Raw genomic sequence first — 21,273 nt, forward strand, 5'->3', positions numbered from 1 at the left:
CTTCTCATCCTAATTCACCCCCAGTGAGAATCTAGTACTATATGTCTTGGCTTTGATTCTACCAAAAAGCAAAGCTTCTGTCAAGGAGATAATCCCAGAGTACAAGTGGGGGACCAGAGATAATGGGAGAAGGGGAAAAAGTCTAGAGAAAAGTACACTTTTCATATCACAGCTTTGAGATACTCTGGCTTAATTCTGGTGTCTAAGGAGCACCAGCTCAGAATGCCTCAGAGCTGTCTGCTAGAACACCTGGGGAAAGCTTTTACCAATAGGTTTTCATCCCTCAAGGATTGAGGATTTCCCTCAGAGTTAACTTTCATAAATTTGGGGGCTCCATGTGTGAGCTTAACAAGTAGGATCCCATTCCCAGCTGTGGCATTGGAAAATTCCTAGAGCAAAAAGTGAAAAACACATCGTGTTCATCTGAGATGAGATTCTGTTGAGATGAGTCAAATCCAGAATTACCATTGCATCCAGGCTGGAATCAGAGGTGAGACTTGAGAAGATGTGAGTTAGGGTCCCAAAGGCTCTGGTACAGCCTTAAGAGCTTCTCAAGGAATTTGGACTGAATTTGGTAAAACATAGCAAATATCAAAGACTTTTAAGCAGAAGAGAGACACAATTATGTTTGTATTGCAGGAAGATTACACTGGAGATACTGAGGAGGATGCATTAGGCTGAGGATGGGATGGTGAAGTATGGGAGACCATTTTGGAGACTTAACCTACAGCTGATTGTGCAGTGTCAGTGCGGATGGGTGAAGGATGGAATTAATGAGCTATTTGAGATAATCAATGGGGAAATGTTGAGGAAAATTCACATTGATAATTTGCTCAAAGATACTATTATATCAGTTATTAGCCATTACCTGTCATTTAGTAGGGAATAGAGTTTGTTGATGGAATCAATGTGGTTTCAAACTTAGGCAAATCCCATCTGCCTCTAGTCTTTAAGCTGATGGTCAGCCACAATCTCTACATGTGACTTAATAGATAAGGATTAATACAGTAAACTGCAGTCTTCACTGCTGAAACTGTAAGATCATGAGTCCAGTCATAGTATATGGATAGAAAAAAATAAACTCATGTGTTAACTGTGGTTATATCCAAGGATGTGGCTAGAGGAGGAATTGATACGATTTTCACTTTCATTTTCTAAACTATTATCTTTGTGGCATTTTTATCTTTCAAAATGAGATGATAGGAAATTTGGGGTGATGATTTCGAAATGTGCTATCTCAGAATCACATACACTCACTTTTCCTTATTAACATTTTTTTAAATTTTATTGAACTATAATTTATTTACAATGCTGTATTAATCTTACTAACATTTTTAATATGAGGACTACTTCAAGAAAGCCAGATACTTCACTGATAATCGAACTGTTGATTGGAATTCTGTGGAGCATTTCATAAGATGACTTAGCATGAGATTTCTGTGATATTTGTTTTGATATTTGCATTACCTAATTTCTGAGACTAAATCCCACATGTATCTTTACAGTATAATGTATAAGCAATAGCCGCAGCAGAAAGTTAATGGTACAGAAATTGCACTCATTTTTCTGAGAACAACAAGTTTTAGGGAAGAGAAATATTTTATTATAAAGCCCACAACTTCTATACATATATTGGTGGGATTCATTATACATAAACATTTTTCATACCATTTGTTATCTGCAATCTAATATCAGCTTTTCTGCTCGATTAAGGCTTTATTATAAATATATGCACATACATATTTTATGACCTCAAGAAATTTGAAAATCTCTCACCTATACAACCTCCTCTCTTTATCACCATGTCAAATTCATGACTGACAACCAGGAACAGGAAGTAAATCTGTAGAAAATGCAGCAGAGTAAGAGTTAAAAATCAGTGGACAGACCAAATAACTTTGGAATGAGTGGAGTCTCTAAGACTTGAAGTGAAAGGTATTGCACATAAGTACTCTACTCTAGTTGATAAAGTTGTTTCCACAAGAATCCTAGGTTAACAATCTGATACTGCTCTACATGTATGGTGGAATAAGGAGATGATGGGAGCAAGGTTTCTCACTGTTGAAGTGGGAGCATACAGATTAGCAAGAGGAAACTAAATGTACAATGGGTAATGAATTAGAGTTGGACATCTAAGTATGAACTTATGTTTAGGTTACTTTTGTTATAGGTGGTTACATATAGAAATATTTATATAGGTGTGTAAAATACAGCTTAGTAGACACACATACATTACCTTGCTCTGTCAGCTGAGAGGTCCTAGAAGCAACTACACCTAGTAGAACCATGCCTAGTGACCAGATCTTGGTTTCTAATAAAAGGAAACTAGTTAAAGGAATCTGGGCTCTTTGGAGAGATGGCTGATTCTAGTGCTGAGATAGGAAATATGCAAGATAAGCCTGGAGCTTCTTGTAGTGCCAGAAATTAAGAAAGTTTTTTGTTATTTTTTTAAATCAAAAAACACCTATATTGACAGGAGTATGTCAAAGAGATACAGGAGCCAACTGAAAGAGCTCCCAGTGGCCAAATCTGGAACAATTTGAGCAACAAAATAAATAACCAAAGTATAAAATAAATAGCCATGAGTACATACTGATGTAAAGAAATGATTGAATAAATAAATAAATGGAGAAGTAAAGTCTTCCATGCAGAAGAATTCCAAACAATTTATGTAAGTACTCCATCCTCAAGGAGGGGGAGAATAACTCCGCATTCCTTTTTAATTATTTTAAAATCTTTTGAGTTTTTTTTTTAATTTCACCTTTTTAAGGTATAAATGCCATCTTAAACTGAAAGATATTTAAAGTGTACATCATGGTGATTTGATATATACATACACTGAGAAAGGATTCCCCCCATCTAGTTAATTAATACATCCAACACCTCAAGTATTTATCATTTTCTGGTTTTAGTGAGAACATTTAAGTTCTAGTCTCTTAGCAAATTTCAGTTATACAATTTAGTACTACCAACCATAGTCACAATGTTTTACATTAGAGCCTCAAATCTTACTCATCTTATAGCTGAAAGTTTGTACCCTTTTACCAGTCTCTCTCTATGTCCCCATCCCCCAACCCCTGGCAACTATTTTTCTACTTTTCTGTTTCTGTGAATTTGACTTTTTTCCCCCATTCCTTAAATGTGGACTGCACATAGTGACTTCTTTCCAAAGAGTACGGAAAGGGGGAAAAAAGTGTAGCTTGACAGTGAACAAACCTGACAAACACTACCCCAGCCAGGTAATCAAGATCAACATCAACAGTGATATGTCATTTGATAGTATGTAACCTTGATATGATGTGATGAAAATGGTACTTTATTTCTGTGGTCTTCCTCCCAAATTCCATAACCTCAGCCCAACCCTGAAAAAAAACACCAGGCCAATTTTAATAGAAGGGCATTCTATAAAATGTCTAATCAGTACTCCTTAAAAACTGTCAAAGTCATCAAAATCAAGGAAAGTCTTGATTTGTCACAACCAAGAAGAGCCAAAGATACATGACAACTAAATGTAATGTGTCATTCCAGATGAGATCCTGAAACAGAAAAAATATATTAGGTAAAAGCTAAAGAAAGCAAATAAAATATAGACTTTAGTTAATAATAATGTACCAATATTTGTTTGTTAATTGTAATAAACGTACAATTCTAATGTAAGCTATTAATACTGGAGAAACTGAGTGTGGGGTTTATGGGAACTCTTTGTACTATCATCTCAATTTTTCTGTAAGCCCAAAACTGTTCCCAAAAAAATCTATTTAAGAAAATCAGCAGATACTGAAAAGGCATTTGATAAATTTAAGTATAAATCCTTTTTCATTAAAATAATAATTTTTATTTTTAAAAAAAGTTACTTCCTAAACATGATATACTAGAGAAATGTAAAACTCAGAAGCTTTGAAAGAACTCACAGAGCAAATTTTATGTAGATTAAATAACTTACAAGTTTCAAAATAGTTCTCTCAAAAGGAAAAAATAAAACCTGAAAAAACATATTCAAAGTGAAAACAGGGCCTCCCTGGTGGCGCAGTGGTTAAGAGTTCGCCTGCCGATGCAGGGGATACGGGTTCGTGCCCCGGTCTGGGAGGATCCCATATGCCGCGGAGCGGCTGGGCCCGTGAGCCATGGCCGCTGGGCCTGCGCATCCGGAGCCTGTGCTCCGCAACGGGAGAGGCCACAACAGTGAGAGGCCCGCATACCGCAAAAAGAAAAAAAAAAAAAAAGTGAAAACAATAAACAAGGATTGATATTCTAAACTGATATGGAGGCTTACAGATTTACTTTTAAAGAATACCTCTGTTTCAAAATGGGCAAAAGCCATGAGAAGGCAATTGAGAAAAGAAGAAATAAAAGTGCTTTAAAAACAGTGGGAAATTATTGGGTTGGCCAAAAGGTTCATTCGGTTTTTTCCATAAGATGGCTCTAGTAGCACTTAGTTGTCTTTAACTTCATTCAAAACAATTTTGTTAGATTGTATGTGACAGCTGTCACATCAGTGTGCATTTTAAAAAAAGACATCAAAATTGGTGAATTTTTATGTAGCCATTTTAATATTGAAAATGGAAGGAAAAAAACAACATTTTTGGCACGTTATGCTTTATTATTTCAAGAAAGGTAAAAACACAACCGAAATGCAAAAAAAGATTTGTGCAGCATATGAAGAAGGTGCTGTGACTGATCAAACATGTCAAAAGTGGTTTGCAAAGTTTCGTGCTGGAGATTTCTCACTGGACGACTCTCCACGGTCAGGTAGACCAGTTGAAGTTGATAGCGATCAAATAGAGACATTAATTGAGAACAGTCAACATTATACCACGTGGGAGATAGCCGACATACTCAGAATATCCAAATCAAGCACTGAAAATCATTTGCGCCAGCTCAGTATGTTCATCACTTTGATGTTTGGGTTCCACATAAGTTAAGCAAAAAAAACCTTCTTGAGCGTATTTCCACATGCGATCCTCTACTTAAACATAATGAAAATGTTCCCTTTTACAAAACACATTGTGATGGGTGATGAAAAGTGGATACTGTACAAAAATGTGGAATGAAAGAGATCATGGGGCAAGTGAAATGAGCCACCACCAGCCACACCAAAAGCTGGTCTTCATCCAAAGAAGGTGATGTGTATATGGTGGGATTGGAACGGAATCCTCTATTATGAGCTCCTGGAAAACCAAACGATTAATTCCAACAAGTACTGCTCCCAGTTAGACCAACTGAAAGCAGAACTTGATGAAAAGCTTCCAGAATTAGTCAACAGAAAACGTATAGTCTTCCATCAGGATAACTCAAGACCTCATGTTTCTTTGGTGACCAGGCAAAAGCTGTTACAGCTTGGCTAGGAAGTTCTGATTCATCCGCCATATTCACCAGACATTGCATGTTTGGATTTCCATTTATTTAGGTCTTTACAAAATTCTCTTAATGGAAAAAATTTCAATTCCCTGGAAGACTGTAAAAGGCACTTGGAACAGTTCTTTGCTCAAAAAGATAAAAAGTTTTGGGAAGATGGAATTATGAAGTTGCCTGAAAAATGGCAGAAGGTAGTGGAACAAAAGGGTGAATACGTTGTTCAATGAAGTTCTTGGCGAAAAAGAAAAATGTGTCTTTTATTTTTACTTAAAAACCAAAGGCACTTTTGCCCAACCCAATATTTTGTCTCATTGCTACTCAAATAAATAAAAATTAAAGCATAAAGGAGATACAATACTATTCTGTCTATTAAATTCCAAAATTATATATGATCATATATAATATATTGAATATATGTATAGCAGGTTACAGATAATCAAATAGTAGTCTCATCAGACAAATGCTGGGGAAAATGTCCATGGATACATAAACTTTTCGTATATGTTTACAAGAGCCTGAAAATGTTGTTCACATATGACTCTAATAGTCTATCCTTGGAGTTAGTAAACTGTTTCTGGAAAGGGCTGGAGAGCAAATATTTTGGGCTTTGTGGGCCCCATAGGCTCTGTTGCAAATACTCAATTCTGCCCCTATAGTGTGACAGCAGCTGTAGACAATTCTGGAAGTTAATGAGAGTGTCTGTGTTCCACTAAAATAGACAGTGCACCAGATCTGGCCCATAGTTTGCCAACCTGTAGTCTTTCCTAAGGAATAACAAAAGTGAAAGAGAATGCATGAAGCAAAATTATGTGTACTTTATTTGTGAGAAAAACGTTAGCAGAAACAGGCATTAAAATGTAAAACAGATCTTTCTCTGGATAGTGGAATAAGGACTTTTTCCCATCCTTATTCCTACAATTGCACTGCTTTATGTATCGAAAATAAGAAAAATCCTAAAGCATCTTCTTTGAATTTGTATTTTATCAGTAAGCTAAAGATTCCCAGACCAGTTTAAAATTTGAAAGTATTCTTTTCTGTTGTTTACATATATTCAAAAAAGAAATATTCTGGATAATATTCATCCACTTCTCCATAATAATGGGCTTCTTTTGACATTAAGAAATTATATTTTAAAATATTACTTGCTTCTAATCAATTCAGATTATCATTCTGAATCTACTTCTAGTTATTCATGAAATGCTTCACTTCTTCCAGAGCTTCTGATACTTTATGGGGATTGCCTAAAGCAACAATATTGGAAAATGTTGCCTGTTTTTCTAAAGCACTTTTTAATGATTCATGTTCTAATAGCCTCTGTTTAAGTGACAAAAGAATCACTGTTGTTAGGAGGGATGTACAGTGCATTACACAAGTTTACCCTGGCAAGCCACAGGCCCTGATCTGCAATTCTGTGTCAGCACTTTGCAGTCCCACTAATATGGATACAGATGGGTGTGTGAGCTGCTCCAGGCTTCTCATGGGGCCAATGAAAACATGGAAAACAAAGGCCTTTATAAGCTCAGTGTTGACCACAGTCCCTACAGTATTGCTAAAACCACATTTTTCTCTTTGCTTTCCATATACAGAATACCTCTCACCTGAGAGAAATCCAATTTCATTCACAGCCTAGGACCTAAATTTGTTGTTCTAGTGAAAGTCATTGCTCCCTTCGGAAAAGGGAGCATGAAGCCTTTTTCAGCCTTTCTCTACGAACTTGCAAAACAACTCACTAGCTCTCTGAACACACAGAATGCAGACCATGGACAGCTAGTTAGCCTAGAGCAAAGGCATACAGTTGGGTTGACACTACATAAATTTAGCAAAATGAAAAAATGAAACCATTATCTGAGACCATTGGAGCGAGAGAAAGATGTGCTTGCTCAGCTCCACCGGCACCTCGAAGAGCCCCACCCTGGCCACCACCAAGGTCGTCATCTCCTGTCCCTCCCCCCGTCCATTATTCTCTCTCAGAAGTACATGTGTGCTATTATAAGAGTTTGTGACTAGATTAGGTTTGGATTGACTTGTTTTTGTCGGCTTTCCTCACTAGAAATGGGCTCTTTGTGAAGGCAGACACCATAGTCTGGGTTTTATTGTTGTTGTTGTTGTCATTGTGTTCTGTTTTCCATATTAAATCTATGATAAATATATGATGAATGCATAGATGAATAGCAGGCTAATTTAGTGGAAACACTAGATTGCTAAGGATTACTGGATTACTGACAATGTGTGTTCTAGTTTGGCTGGACCAACTAGTTATTAATGTGGTTCCCACTGTGATAATGCTGTGTAACACCCAACCCAAATCTCAGTGACCTACATTAGAAAGCATTTGATTTGCTCACAAGTCTGCAAGTTTTCTGCAGATCTGCTCAGCTTGCTTACAGTCAGGTTTGGGTCAGGTTGGCTTCACATGTCTCTTTATTCTGACACCAGCAGCTACTTGGAGCATGTTTTCCCAGTAAATGGCAGAAGCACGGAGAGCATGTTGTCTTCTGAGCCTTTTTCATCCTACTATTCATGTGCCTTTCAGGCTCACCCACATTATGCTCTGCCTCACACCAGCCTACGCAGGGTGACTCACCATCCTGCCCTACTGACTTTTGTAGAGCAGTTTCATCATCCCAAGAAAAAACTCTCTGGCTATTACCACCACTCTTTTGGACTGTAGTGCTTTGTCCTGAGGTTGATTTTTAACCCCAGGCTCTTCAGAAACTCACTTGAACACCATGATCTGGTACCAGTGGTCTGCCTCATATGTCCATCTCTGCTTTAAGAAAGTTCCTTAGTAAACTCTTCACAATGTAACTCTGCTGCTTAGGCAGAATTTTCAGTCCCTCATAATCTATCTTCCAGTTTCCAACTATAAAAACAGTGTATTATCTCAAATCAGTTCTTAGACTACTGGGCCCATCCCTTATTCTAGCCAAAACTTTTCTCTTCTAACTGTATCATCTAGCTCTTGCCAACTTCTCTATCCCCCATCTCACACCACTCTCTCCTTTGCTCACTATCTTCCAAATCCACTTCTTTTTGTTCCTTCAGTGTGCCAAGCCCTCTTATTTTTTAACCTCCAGGCCATTCCACTAGGTTCTTCTTCCAGTTCCTCAAATGTCTGCTCATTCTCAAATTTCACTCTCACTCTCCAATATCACTTTTTGGAGATGTTTTCTCTGGCCATCCTATCTAAAACAACTTCCTCCCATTCTCAGACTTATCATGCTCTTTATTTTCTTCTAGAGTCATTTATCCATTTCTATATTCACTGATTTATTGTGTGTCTCCTTTAAAAAGAGATAGTATGTCTGCCTAGTTCAGTAATAGTCTCTGCTGCTCATACAGTGCCTGATACATAATAAGTGTCTAATAAATATGAATAGAATAAAAAATAAAACTTCGGGCTCAGGCCTTCCAAAATCTTCAGAAGTTTGAATTCTAAGCAGGAAATGTATGAACACTTGACTTAGTTGCCTTTTAGTGCTGGCGTCCTAGGCCCCTGGTTCTGTGACCAGATTTTTTTGCCTGGGTTTAGAATACTGACATAGTATTCTGAAGTCTCTTACCTTGGGCATTCAACTTAGCTCCAAAGTTCTGGATTCCAGACTCTGTTTTCAAGAAACAGGGACCTAGAGTATCAACTGGTCTTTTCTCTTGCTTTCCCTGAAATTGACCTCTTGTGTGCTATTATAATAACTGCTGTTCCTACCTGCTTTAGATAACAAACACAGAATTGACCCCAAAGGTGCCAAAGTCCTCCTTGTCTGACTGAACTCCTGTCCTTATCATCTCTTATCCCTGTCTTTCCTCTCTAAATCTTCCTTCTTCTGTTTCAACCCTGATCATGGCATGACTGTGAGTATAAGGAAGGGGTTAATGTGACACATTTTTAAAAGCTAATCATTCCAACTCACAGTAGCCTCTCTATTAAGAGACTTGTGCAAAACTCCTAGTACCTTTGTCTCACTGGAAACAATAAAACTCCACATCAGCAATTAGGATTGCTTGCCAACTCTAATACAGATAGGAGCTAAATCTGCAACGTTTTCAGCACTGGGTGCTTTTAAACAACTTTTAGATACAATTGAGACCATTTATAGCATTGACAGTGGGTATGTCCTGAAGACTCTCCTCTGTAAACCTAATTTTACCAGCTTCCTTAAAATCCATTGTCCATAAAGCATTTAAGAAAAGCTACTGTGAGTTGCCTGGATATTTTCCAAGCTCTGGATACCATATTTAGTCACATGGAATGTGGAATGGGCTAGACATCTTGGAATTGTTCTTCTTAAACTGGTGTAAGCTATTGACCCAATAGCTTTAATAATCATTATTTGTTTTACAAGTTCCTGTGAGGAAAGCTATGCAGTTGTCTTGTGAAGTAGCTTCTTAAAAGGCTTTTATTTTGTCTGGATATGATAAGGATCATTACATGGTATGTCTAGCTGATGACTTAGTGCTCTTTCAGTGCATAGAAACTTCTATGGGAAAAAGAATTAGACAATAAGTACCAATGACTTAATACATGCCATGTTTCCAATTCAATTTGCTTTGATAAAAATCAAATAATCCCCAGGAACACAAATATTTATCTACAGTCATTGGACAGTCTGTTAAAATTGGCATTCTTGGTCCCTCCAAAACATTCATTTGTCCTTTATACGACCCACACATTGTCAAGAGGTTAATAATGTTGAAAAATTCCTGTGGTGTTCTCAGTTTTTGTGCTATCTGGCAGAGAAACATCAGAATCCTCAATTTTCTTTTCAACATAGCATGTTCTTTATTCACAATCAATGTTCCTCTGTCTTAATCAACAAAATAGGAAACAGATTTTAAAATTCTAAAAGCACTGTAAATTCATAGCATTTTTCCTTTGAAGTAAATGTTTTATAGGACTACAATGAAACATGAAAAGAATTCATATGATCAGAAGGCTTAACAATTAAGAGCATAATAATCAGTGCTCAGTGGAATAGTTCAAGATTTTAAGGGCAAACAGGTATTATTAAAGAGCTTGGTAAAGTGATTTTTAAATGTGCTAGTTTTTATAGAATATATTTCAAAATATGATTCAACCCTAAATACAATTATTTACAACATTTCCTAGGTGCAAAGATTATTCTTTCCTACTTAGACATTGTTTTTAAGTATTAACATTTTACCTTGGTTCAGTTACCCTGGCACCAAGGTAAAATGTACCTGAAATAAAAAGATAAGTTATCTACTTTAATAAAACCATAGCAGATAAACCCTTTTATTGAATATGTCAAGTACATGTTAAATGATAAAATATCATAGGACTAACTATAGAGGACACCTTCATACTCTCATACCTAACGTGCTTTCAAACAAGACTTGAAAAAAAAGGAAAATTTACAATTTTTTAGATATGGCAATTAAGATTAGTCACCAAAGTCAAAAGCATGGGTGTGTTTCATTTTCTTCAGTAAGTTTCAGGTGCTTAGAAAAAAAATTACCACAGGAAGAAAACTTCTCAGATCAGAACCTCAGGAAAGAAAGTTAGAACCCAATTCCAATCCATCAGGGAGATGGAAGCCTCTATAAACAGTATATTATATAGATTCCCATTAGTCTGTATGATAAGAATGTTGCTACTAAAAGGTAAAGCAATAGACCACCATTTCTCTTAAAGTGACTTGTAGCCTAGAGATGTTTCCATTGTGATCTCCTGTCCCCAACTTCTTTCTTGGACCTTGAATGCCCTCCACCTTTATCTAGCTTACCCTGACCACCCTTCCTCTCTACTACTATTTTCCCATCTCCTTTACCTCCTTCAGGTTGATCTTGCCCAGTGAGCCCATCCTGATTAACCCCAAATAGCCTTGTTCATGTCTATCCCACGTAAGCACTACAGCTTCACTCCCATACACTGCTCCTCTACTCAAAGATATTTTGCCTTGGATCTATATTCAGCAGTTACCATATGGGTGTGTGTGAGATCTGAATTCTGAAGCTGTTCTGCCTGTGCTCAAATCCTAGCTCTGCCTTAACTACTGTGAGGCAGGTTAACTAACCCCATTAAGCCTCAGGGCCCCCATCTGTAAAGTGAGGATTATAACAGAATTTACCTAATAGGGATATTGTGAGGACAAAATGAGGTAATGTGAGTAAAGCACTCAATTCAGTGCTGGTAGAGAGTAAATACATAATAAATACTGGTTATTATTATTATATTTATTATTTCACCAACACAAAGGCAGTTCTCTTCAGTGCAAAGGCAAAGTATTTTATATTATTTTGTATCATCCTGTAAGTATGGTGACTGCACTGTTTGAACTGAAATCTGGACAAATGATCCCTCAAATCATGTGCATTTAAGTGGCAAAGGAATAGAAGCATTGAAATGAGAACAGTACCAGTTGATTTAGGGTGGGAAAATCACTGTATGTATAAGTCTTGTGCTTTGCTTTTTTAATAGATTGAGTCCTCAGATAAGAGCATGCCAGGTCTACACAGGACTGACTTGTTTGGGGTGGGATTCGGAATTTACAGCAAGTTAGGACAAGTTGTTTTCCTTCCAGTTTGGGATGCATAAATATAGACACCTGTGTGGCATACTAGGCTATTGCTCTTAAAGAAAACCTTATCTTCACTTCCCACAATTTGTTGTGAGGACAGTATCAGGAGAAAAACCTTCCCAGTACCAGGGTGGGAGAGACCAGCAGACTAAACAGTGGGGAAATAGACTTACTATCACTTGAAAACTGAATCTGGAGGGAAAATGTTGGTAGAACTAGAACCCCTGTTGACAAAGAAAATGGTCCAGAAGGGCTGTGGTGTCTAATGTCTTCAGTAATTGTGTGAAGACAGACTTGACACTGATTGTTTTGGAAAATCCAAGCTTAACTCTTAGAATCTCATCTCTTTAGTTGCAGCTTTGTCAATATTTGAAATCTGTGTTTATAGTATATAAGGACCAGGACCTTTTAAAACCCTGCCATTAAGGTAGCACAAGAGAGACAGACAGACAGACAGGGACAGACAGGACAGAAAGAGAGACAGAGAGGCATGTAGCTGAAGGGAACAAGAAAACAGCTCCAACAGGGCCTGGCCTCCTGTGTTCTATAAAGGGAATTGCCAGATAGACACACACCCAGACAATTATAAGTACAACAATACATTCCAAAGTTGAATACAAATGCTTTTTATTATCTTCTATGTTAGAATACAGGCCTGTGTTCCCAAGCATTTTGGTGGATAATTGAAAAATAACAACATAACAAATTTCTTTCCTTGAGTCCCCATTTCTCTCAGGGCAGGTGAGCTATAGTACCCAAGGCAGACACTCCATGTAGCCAAGGACAGTGTCTCTCAGGTAATCCAGTGGTCTTATCCTGATGGTTGTGCCCTTTTACTGTCCTTCCCAACCTTGAATGAAGCCAATACACATGCACTCACGGGAACAGAATGGCTCAGTATGGTCTTTTGTTTTCACATTCCTAATCTTCGTAGTCTTCGTACTCTTCTCCTGACTTTGCTTTATTTTCAAGGTGAAATATTCATATCCCTACTGTATCTTATTTTGATAGCTGAGTTATTGCTATCTCTCACATTGTGCTTTTTAAAATGTCACTGCTAGTAACCAGTTAAGACTTGGTATTGGAAGGAAAAATATCCATCCTGTACTGGGGTGAGAACCAGGGGCTAAAAGGTAAAAGCATATGGTTTGTTATCTACTCACCACCAAATACAGACACACCATAATTTATGGCAGTATTATACAGAGCATAAAATTAGGGCAGACAATATTGGAGCCAGGGCTAGGTACCCAGTTTTTTCATTATGCTACTTTCTCTACTTTAGTGCATGCTTGCAAATCTCCATCATAAAAAACTTCAAAAATTTATGAGATCAGTGGGACAGTCTCAGAAAGGGGAAAAAAGAGATCTGAAGGATACCCTCTGATTTCAGATTACTCTAGGCAGCACTCCTATGCTTTAGCAGAGCTCCTGTGTTCCTCCCTTCAACCTTGGGAAGCTCATGGGAGGAAGAAGGGTATTTATTTTTAGTGTGAGTTACTTCAGTGAGAGAGTGCCCAATTGTTTTGTTGAGGTGGTCCAGACATGAAAAGCTATATATTTGATTTTCAAACTAGATGGAGGCAGGGTAAAGTGTCAAGACTTTGGTGTTAGACAGACTAGAATAAAATCCTCCTATCCATACAATTTATGGGAAATTACTAATTTCTCAGACTTTTTATCCCTTGTAAAGTGGAATTCATATCAGCCTCACAAAGTTATTATATGTAAAGTGTATACTAATACATCTGGCAAATAATAGATTCTTCATGTTTATTTCCTTCCTTCCTGCCATAGTTTCAGTTGCTTATCACATAATGTATTTAAGAAACACCAAAGACTTTCTAGATATAACTTTGAAAACATTTTCAGTTCTCCAAACACCAGTAAGATCCAGGCATATCCAGTCACTGAACATTATTAATAGAAGGGCTATTAATAGATGAGGAACCCATATCTTTAGAGAGATTCTTCACCAGATTGTGTGGTGTATTAGAAAGTACAATGAACTCTCTGTTAGGGACCTGAATTCTCATCTCCACTCTCTCATTAAGAAGCTGTTGCCTTGGAAAGGAACACCTAACCATCTCTTATCCTTAGAGAAGTTGTCAAAAGCATTTTTTTTTTTTTTTTTTGCGATATGCGGGCCTCTCACTGTTGTGGCCTCCCCCGTTGCGGAGCACAGGCTCCGGACGCGCAGGCTCAGCGGCCATGGCTCACGGGCCCAGCCGCTCCGCGGCATATGGGATCCTCCCAGACCGGGGCACGAACCTGTATCCCCTGCATCGGCAGGCGGACTCTCAACCACTTGCGCCACCAGGGAGGCCCCCTCAAAAGCATTTTTAAGTTCTCCATTTTCTAAAACATAAAGAATAATGGGTGCAGAGACTGACTAAAATATGTGAAATTAATAATTTGATATGTTACTATATTAAATAGAGATTACTTCGGTTTTCCTCAGATATGAAAACTTCCCTTACTAAAGTTTGACAAAGTAAAAGCACTATACAAATGTGAGTTTCCAACTCTGAATCAATGGCCTTGGCCAGAAGCCACTGCAAATTGTCATGTTGTGTGATTATTGTTGCTTTTACTATGATGAAAGCAGCATCATGAATTTAATGCAATGCATTGAGCAGCTGCAAATTAACTAAAGTCCAGCACAGAGAATAATTAAGAGTGTTGGGATCTCAGGTGTCAGCGACAGCAGGCCCCCGGCCCGACCCTGCACCTTACCATAGCCTTGGCAAGTCACTTCACATTTCAGAACCTAAGTTGTCTTGTCTCTGAGATAAGACATATCTATATTTAAAAGTTGTTAAATGAGAAAAGGCAGGTAAAATGTTCTTGGCATTTAGGAAGTGCTTAAGAATCTACTTTCTTCATGAATTTCCACTTTTAGAAATATTATACCAGCTTCTTATCAATAACAATTTTTCTCAGAGTTAAAATTCAGACTTTTACTTTTCATGTTTATGAGTCACTCATCATTGTGTGCGTGTATGGGTAAGTGTGTGTAAGAGAAAGATAGAGAGATTACACATTTATATGGCTTTTAAAATGGCAAACTCTTAACAAAATAGCAAGAGGACAGTATTCAGTATGGCTGAGTAGTCATGGAGGCAGCATGGGACTCAAGAACAGCCTAAAGAGATTTAAACATTAGGTAATTCTCAGTAGAAAACTTTCTTCCAACCAAAGCCACAGATGTCTCTAAAGCCCTTCCCAACACAGACCCAGTCACAGCCAACTTGTGCAGGCACATTGGTCAAGACAATTTGCAAATCACCCTTGAATAACAGGAATCACACCTCCAGCATATCACATATCTAGATAATTCAAACTAAGATAAGAAATAGCCTGGGGGGGCTTCCCTGGTGGTGCAGTGGTTGAGAATCTGCCTGCTGATGCAGGGGACACGGGTTCGAGCCCTGGTCTGGGAAGATCCCACGTGCCGCAGAGCAACTGGGCCCGTGAGCCACAACTACTGAGCCTGCGCCTCTGGAGCCTGTGCTCCGCAACAAGAGTGGCCACGATAGTGAGAGGCCCGTGCACTGCGATGAAGAGTGGCCCCCGCTTGCCGCAACTGGAGAAAGCCCTCGCACAGAAACGAAGACCCAACACAGCCAAAAATAAATAAATAAAAATTAAAAATGAATATCTGCTAAAAAAAAGAAAAAAAAGAAATAGCCTGCACAATACAATACATGTAGGTACAGTTGAAGAGTCTGTATTTGAGAAGATACATTTGGAACAATTGCCAAAGGGGACAGAATTCTCTTAAGTGGAAAAATCAGCATTGATTAAAGAAAGTGACCCCTAAAACCTGGACAGTGCAGGATGTGACGCAGCACTCTGACACTGACACAGATCAGCAGGTGAATCAAAACCCAAATGAGAGGAAGAAGCAAACACAAGCCCCGAACAACCCAGACCAAGCGATCTTCCAACCACATTTATCATCATCCTAGTGGAGTAAAACTAAGGACAAGGTATTGTTAGTATCTAAAACAGTTTGTAGTGTACGCTAGCTTTGCTATACGTAAATTAAATGTGCAAATAAATATATTTTTTTCATTATTTAGGTTGAGTATTTCTCAAAGGTGGCCAGTAGTTTTGTTAAGAAAAATCAGGCTACCACACAACATTTACAGAGAAACATGCCTGTGACAAAAGGTGAACAAGACAGGCCTTAATCCTCTTCAAGGGCACCACCTCTTATGCATACACTACAAGTATTGATTCTGGATATTATAATTTTCAGGCCTCTCACCACAAGATGGGATTTAGAACAGTTATGTAAGTTGACTGTCTTTATTTAGGGGCTCAATATAATTGTTGGTGCTCCCAGAGCAGAACAGACACTAGGGCTTTATTGATTTAGGAAGAAAAGATTATGTTACTGTCTCCATGCGAAATTGAAAAAGTGAATTATCTACCTTCACACTTCATCTGTCTCATAAGGCTTCCTCAATGCTTAACTCCTTATTTTTCTTCTTCCTTTGGATCCTCACAGTTTCTTTCCCCAAAAGCTATTCATCTTTTCCTCACCTCATATCAACAAGGAAAGCATTTAACTGATGAGACTGGTTGCTCCAGTTTACTATGTGTTTTAAAGACAGACCATGGAATCCCCACAATGGAATCCGTGCCAGAAAGACAACTCCACACCCACCCCCACCGCCTCATCCCTGGAGTGAGAAAACCCAGACATTTATCTGGACCTGCCACTGCCCTTGCCTGAGAAAGCACGAACCGCCGAGACAAGAGAGGAAATGCTGCAGACAATAGCAGAAGCTGCACAGTCCACACACGCTCAACTTTTCACCACACCCATTGGTGGAATTTGTTACCAGTAAACATACATTGCTCTAAGCACCATTATTTATTACAGATGAAAGAGAAAAATCACCTGCTTTTAAAGTCAGGTCAGCTCCAAATATGATACATTTGAAAATTGAATAGTTTTGCTTCTCTGAACTAGAAACTAGAAAGGGTAGCACTTTTCTACCTACAGATGGCTTTTTTTCCAAGTACCTTGAGCACAATTTCTGTCTTAAAACTCCAAGATGGACAATAATTTCAAATCATATTATAAAGTAATGAGGGGTGGGAACGTGATGGAAAACCATGAAACACTGTTTGGAAATCTTAAAATCTCTAGAAATTACATGTTGTTACAAATGAAATTTTAGTGTTTGTGATTAACCTCACTAAGCAACAAGAAACATTTAACATCTAACCTAGGTAAAATAATATTGCAAAGAATAATGAAGAGTAAGGAAAAAGAACAACATACCAGCCATACTCCACATCCTGAAGAGGTCTGCCCTGTCTTACCCTAGCCTGTCTCCCTGTTGGTGAAGTTGCTATAACTCTCAGAACTTCCAGAAATCTCTCAGGATCCTCTTCCTCCCTTCCATGGTATCTCTCAACTCAGTCCGGTAGCCGTATATCTGTCTCTCGCTAGCTCCTGTTTAAGGATGAGCAGACCATTCAGTCTTCCCAGTTCTCAAACATAGTTCACGTCTGGAGTCTGTGGGGCTCCCCTGGTTTCATGCTTTGCAGCTGATGGACCAAACGAATGCTCCTCCCTATCACTCTGGAACCTGATCCATTGCCTTATGCCTTCAGTTATTTGGAAGAAAGAGTCAAAACTTGACCTTCCTACTTATTCCTTACTTAACCTCTCTGAGCTTCAGTTTTCTCATCTATAAAATGGGATAGACCTTGCCATCCAAATGGCTATTAAGTTTAGAAATGCTTCATATAAAACACTTAGAGCAAGGTTTAAAACATACTAGGTACTCCATAAGTAATGATAGTGATAAAAAAATAATAATTATACTACATTGGAAGTAAACAATGACATATTATGAAACAAATACTAACTCTTCAAACAAAAAGTTATTCCCATGTTGTAAAATATGTATTGAGCCAATAAAATTTATAGGAGTCAGAAAATTTTATATCTGACTTTACAAATATCACATGAGGTAATATGATCAGCATTTTCCAAATGAGGAAACTGAGGCATGAAAGGATTAAATAATTCACCCAAGGCTAACCAGTTGTAATGTCTTAACCCTTTTTTGAACCCAGTTCTCTCTGAGTCCATGCTCTTATTTCACCCTTCTATTCCCCTTAGATTGAGAAAGTTGCCTTTGTTTCAGTACTGGAGAAGTAGGCAAAAGCCTTCTGCTGTTGAAAGCCATCCCAATTTAGTTTGAAGTGCCCTAGAGAGAGTTTTCGTAGTTCAACATCTCATTCAGTGAATCCACAATCTTTCCCCTCCAGAACCCACCCTTGTTAAAACCGACAGGGTCACAATTGGTCTTCTGTTTTTTTTCTTTTGCGGTACGCGGGCCTCTCACTGTTGTGGCCTCTCCCGCTGCGAAGCACTGGCTCCAGACGCGCAGGCTCAGCGGCCATGGCTCACGGGCCCAGCCGCTCTGCGGCATGTGGGATCCTCCTGGACCGCGGCACGAACCCGTGTCCCCTGCATCGGCAGGCGGACTCTCAACCACTACGCCACCAGGGAAGCCCCACACAATTGGTCTTTTGGCTCCTCCAGCCTCCCTTCCTCACTGTATTTATCTTCTCCCTTTCTCTACCCAAGATCCTCAGTGGACCTATGCAGAACACTAAATGCCTTCAAAGTTTCCCCCCAAAGCACAAAAGTGTCCCCCAGTTCTTCCTTTCCTCTAAAATGATCTCCCATCTTCCCTCATTAAAGCTGTCATAAACTCAGCATCTCTGTACTTCACCAGCTGGGAGAAAGGGAGGCAATTTAATAAAACCAATTCATCCTTAAGATTTGCTATGTGACAATGTCCCAGGCATACTTACTTTACTTTTAAAGAAAACATTTAGCCCCAAAAGGCTAATAATTGGTCAAGTGTCCAAAAATAAAAAAATTTTTGTTTGTTTAGTTTTTAAGTAAAAGAGATCAGACAGTGTGAAAGATTTAACACAAAATGTCATTCTTCTAGGCTCAATATTTCACCTTCAAATAAAAAGCTCTGACACTTCACATTCTGGTTTGATCACTGTTTTCACTACTTCCCAGAACTCACACCTTCCTCCCCACCAAAGTATAACCAAAGAACAAGAATCAAAAGTTTATTTCACCACTTTTGAAAGAAGATCAAATCCTGTTCTCAACCACACCTTAGTCAATACATTCCTTTGCTGTATATTTTATCTTTTAAATGTGTTTTTATTATTTTGAAAAGAATACATGCATGTGATAAAAAAATTAAACATACAAGAGAGTATACTGTAAAAAGTTATTTTCTCACCTATAATAGACCTCTTATCTTATTCCCCCAATGTAACTGCCATCACATTTTCTTATGTACCCTTCCAGATATTTATCATGAATATGTACATACATGTATATAGTTTTTCCTAAATTGAGAAACATAAACAGTTTTTTACTTGGCTTTTTTATTTAACAATATGCTTTATAGACCTTCATCTATAAACTATTTTATTCTTTCAATTGTTGTATATTACTCTATTCTTCAGATATACCATACTTTATTGACTGGTTTCCCTATTGATGGACATTGCGTTTGTTCTTAATATTTTCTTATTACAAACAATACTGCAATGAACATAGTTTGCATATATGTTTGTATATATTTGTGAACATATCTATAGGCTCAGATCATCATTGTTCAATAGAACAGTGAGTGCATTTTGAATTTTGATATTCTCAACTTATCCTCCCGAAGTTTTTCCAGTATACATTTCCTCCAGTGAGTGTATAAATGTGACTGCTTTCTCATATCTTCACCAACACAGTATTTACCATAGATCTTCCTTACCTGTGGTGTGGAACTGTTGATCATGTGCTCAGCGTGAGGAGCAACAGTGACCATAAATGTATCTTAAACAAGTTGGAATATGAAGTGGATTTGGTTAGTTTTCATTTTATAAATATTTTAACAATTAGACATTTAAATATATCCTTCAAACTAGCATCTTGGAAAACCATTCTCTTATGCTAAGGATACTACCAATATTCCAAATATCTTTGCAGCTCTTCTTTGCGTATGGTCTTCATAGTCAGCACCACATTAAGTTTTACCTCTTCAGTAGTAACAGTCAGTCTTTTTAATGATAGATTTGAGTTTTCTAATAGCCAGAGGCTTTCACAGCCAGTCCTCTGGGAAATAAAATTGGTTATCAGGCAAGATAAAACATTTTTGGTTAAAAATGAAGTATACCTTAAAATTGTGTGTGTGTGTGTGTGTGTGTGTGTGTGTGTGTGTGTGGCAGAGAGAGACAGACAGAGAGAGAGAGAAAGTGGGTCCAAAGGATGTTTCCAGTGAAGAGTTTAAATATATTTTATGCCAATATATGTGAAAAGTTTCCCAAGGTCACAGCTCTGAAGGACAATTTGCATTTGGATGCAGACATTGTGGTATGTTTGCTTTAAAAGATTGATTATTTTATAACTACCACTCATAAAGCTGGTGATTGTAAAACGCCTCACTCTACCTTGGAGGCAGACCACACTTGTGGTGTAAATAATGGTGTCAGGTTTTAACTCACCTAAGACCACTTCTGGTCCTAACACGCCTAGACTCCACTCTGTACCCAAGTAGCCAGGACCTCTTCTATTCCTACATAACAAGTATGACTTCTAACTTACATAGAAAAATAAAAGAGAAAAGTATTCTTTTGTTTGAAAAGAATAATTATTGTTAAAGGATAAGAAGTTACTTAAAAATAAAATAGCTTAAAAGATACAAATAAGCATAATATTTGTTGGTGGACATTTTTGTTTGTTATAAGGGCTTTAAAATTAAAGAGGCAGGCCACACTCTATCTTGACTCCACATCTGCAACTTGCCAGGATGACTATACCCTGGCTGCTCTGTCCCCAACAGCCCTGCTTTGTCATGATTCAGTTCCAACTGACTTAACTGTCCCCTTTGTCACTTTCCAGTTATACTCCCCAAATCTGCTATTTGCTGTTTTAAAAGCTCCTAATCTCCTGCAGCATAGTATTGTATACCTACTACCTCTATGTTTTGTCTACTCATTCCCTTCTTAATCCCGTAAAAGGTGGAATTGTGGTTTCCTAAAAAAAGATTAGACTTTAAGTCAGAAATAGATTCAAATCTTGGCATTTAGTTGTGACCTTGGTAAATGTAATTAACCTTCCTAAGCTTTCCCAAATTAAAAAAAAAATTTATTGTAGGTTCTAAATTATTTAATATATGTTCATTAAATATGAAAAAAAATGATTATACAAGGCAAGTGTTTGAGTTTGGTGTAGTTCTGTATGCTTATGATACAAATATGTTTTATAAAATGGGAACATAATACAATATTTATTGTTCTGCAGTTTGGTCTGTCTCCCTTT

This window comes from Mesoplodon densirostris, chromosome 6 (genome assembly GCF_025265405.1).
Source record: "Mesoplodon densirostris isolate mMesDen1 chromosome 6, mMesDen1 primary haplotype, whole genome shotgun sequence".
Taxonomy (NCBI): domain Eukaryota; kingdom Metazoa; phylum Chordata; class Mammalia; order Artiodactyla; family Ziphiidae; genus Mesoplodon; species Mesoplodon densirostris.